Source organism: Natator depressus, chromosome 1, assembly GCF_965152275.1.
Source record: "Natator depressus isolate rNatDep1 chromosome 1, rNatDep2.hap1, whole genome shotgun sequence".
NCBI classification, from domain to species: domain Eukaryota; kingdom Metazoa; phylum Chordata; order Testudines; family Cheloniidae; genus Natator; species Natator depressus.
The window spans coordinates 7,483,983-7,487,142 of record NC_134234.1 but is presented as its reverse complement, the minus strand read 5'-3'; the positions used below and the strand labels follow the sequence as shown (position 1 = coordinate 7,487,142).

General features: G+C 46.0%; 1 pseudogene; it reads left to right on the top strand.

Moving 5' to 3' along the window:
* Window positions 1-1,656: 1,656 nt before the first annotated feature.
* Window positions 1,657-2,631, top strand: LOC141988401 (olfactory receptor 52E2-like; annotated as a pseudogene).
* Window positions 2,632-3,160: the final 529 nt, after the last annotated feature.

The following is a 3,160-nucleotide window of genomic DNA, read 5'->3' as shown; positions in this document are numbered from 1 at the left end:
AAGCTGGGGACGCATCAGCTGGAAGTAACAGAGGACAAGAAGAACCTCGGAGTATTGGTTGATCACAGGATGACTATGAGCCGCCAATATGATAAGGCCTTGAAAAAAGCTAATGCGGTCTTGGGATGCATCAGGCGAGGTATTTCCAGTAGAGATAAGGAGGTGTTAGGACCATTATACAAGGCACTGGTGAGACCTCGTCTGGAATATTGTGTGCAGTTCTGGTTTCCCATGTTTAAGAAGGATGAATTCAAACTGGAACAGGTACAGAGAAGGGCTACTAGGATGATCCGAGGAATGGAAAACCTGTCTTATGAAAGGAGACTCAAGGAGCTTGGCTTGTTTAGCCTAACCAAAAGAAGGCTGAGAGGAGATATGATTGCTCTATAAATATATCAGAGGGATAAATACCAGGGAGGGAGAGGAATTATTTAAGCTCAGTACCAATGTGGACACAAGAACAAATGGATATTAACTGGCCATCAGGAAGTTTAGACTTGAAATTAGATGAAGGTTTCTAACCGTCAGAGGAGTGAATTTCTGGAACAGCCTTCCAAGGGGAACAGTGGGGGCAAAAGACCTATCTGGCTTGAAGACTAAGCTTGATAAGTTTATGGAGGAGATGGTATGTTGGGATAGCATAATTTTGGCAATTAAATGATCTTTGACTTTTAGTGGTAAATATGCTCAATGGCCTGTGATGGGATGTTAGATGGGGTGGAATCTGAGTTACTACAGAGAATTCTTTCCTGGGTGTCTGGCTGGTGAGTCTTGCCCACATGCTCAGGGTTTAGCTGATTGCCATATTTGGGGTCGGGAAGGAATTTTCCTGCAGGGCAGATTGGCAGAAGCCCTGGGGACTTTTCACCTTCCTCTGCAGCTTGGGGCACGGGTCACTTGCTGGAGGATTCTCTGCTCCTTGAAGTCTTTAAACCACGATTTGAGGACTTCAATAGCTCAGACATAGGTTAGGGGTTTGTTACAGGAGTGGGTGGGTGAGATTCTGTGGCTTGTGTTGCGCAGGAGGTCAGACTAGACAATCATAATGGTCCCTTCTGACCATAAAGTCTATGATTCTATGATTCTATAATATGCCATTGGAAAAGTTATGACTTTCTGAATATGATTATCCTATTTGTATGCATGTATGATTTTTGTCTGAAGTTATGAATATTGAATACTTATGTTTTTCAAATGTTGTTACACCTGGGTAACGCCCACTAGGCAAGATGCTTTCAGTCTAGACAGCTGGTTGGGAAGGGCCTATTCAGGGCAATGAGCCATTGGGGGAAACAATAGGCCTTAAGAGAAACTTATCTTCCACCTGGTGAGCCTCCCTGAGAATGCGTCAGACAGCTTATAAGTAATGGATGTTATGACTCTACAAGGGCATGTGACCAGGCCACGTAACTCTGGACTCCAGCCTGGGGAGTCTGTAATTTTCCCACAAACTGGTCTGGGAACCAAGTTTTGAAACAAAGGGTTCCCGCCATATGCTAAAGCTATATAAGGCAGGGAGTTACATTATCAGTGGTTCTTCACTCCCCACTCACAAGGACTCCTAGATTGTTAATAACTATAAAATATGTACCCTACTATTTGTTATAAAGTGTGTAACCCCCTTTGCTGTGCTTCTGTCCCTTCACAGGCACCTTGAGCATTTCTGAGTTGTATTGACGCATCAACCACCTCATGGCAGCTTTCAACCTCACCCTCTCTGACCCTTCAACATTCATCCTAATGGGCATCCCTGGGTTGGAGGCTGCCCATATCTGGATTTCCATCCCTTTCGCTACATTCTACATTATCAGCCTGTTGGGAAATTTCACACTTCTGTCTGTTGTAGGTAAGGAGCAGACCCTGCACAAGCCGATGTACCTGCTGCTCTGCATGCTGGCGCTTACAGATATCGCCACACCTACCTTTGTCGTACCAAAGACACTGGGTATATTTTGGTTCAATTTGAAAGGTATTACTGTGGCTGGCTGCCTCACCCAGATGTTCTTCCTCCACGTGGTTTCTGTTATGCACTCAGCCATCCTCGTGACAATGGCCTTCGATCGCTACATTGCCATATGTAACCCTCTGAGATACGCCACCATCCTCAGCAATGCATGACTAGCTAAGCTAGGGCTTGCAGGTTTGATAAGAGCTGTTCTCTTCATTCTGCCTCTACCCTTGCTCGTGAGTCAGCAGCCATTCTGTGCCAACCGCATTATCCCCCACACGCAATGCGAGTACATAGCTGTGGCAAAGATGGTGTGTGGGGACATCACAGTCACCAGGATATATGGCTTGGTGCTAATGTTTGTAATCAATGGGTTAGACTTGACACTCATTGCCCTGTCTTACGGTCTGATCATCAGGGCCGTCCTCAGAATCTCCTCTAAGAAAGCCCACCAGAAAGCCCTCAACACTTGCACAACCCACATCTGTGTGATGCTGACATATTATACCCCTGGCCTCTTCTCCAATATCACACACCAGTTCAGTCAAGGCATCTCTCCCTACATTCACATCATCTTGGCCAACATCTATCTCCTTATCCCTCCGATGCTCAATCCTATCATTTATGGGGTCAAAACCAAAGAGCTTCGTGACAAAGTAGGTAAATACACCTGCAGAAGGTGATCGCCTGTGGTCACTGACTTTAAACTGGGTGACTAGAGGGGGAAAGCATATCTCCTCATTAATCAAGGGCACCCTGTCCCAGTTTGGTTGAGCTAACCATTATGGAAGTTCACAGTCTGAGAAGTTCCTCCCACCCAATATCTTGCCACTCCATCATTAAGCACTGATCTTTCTATTGCTGAGTTCCCTCTCTCTGACCATCACCTGACCTCTTTCATTGTCACCCATCAGCCTACCTCCCCACGCACCCTGTTACTCAGCCTTTCCGTGACTCTAAGGCTATGTCTATACTACCACGGTAAGTGAACCTACTCTACACAACTCCAGCTATGTGAATAACGTAGCTCGAGTCGACATACCTTAGGTCAAGTTACCATGTAGTCTACACCCCGGGGCAGTCGAGGAGAGAAAATCTCCCATCGACTTATCTTACTCTTCTCATCAGGGGTCGACTGCAGAGCCATCTGCAGTCGATTTGGCCGGTCTTTACTAGACCTGCTAAATCGACCGTCGGTGGATTGATCTATGA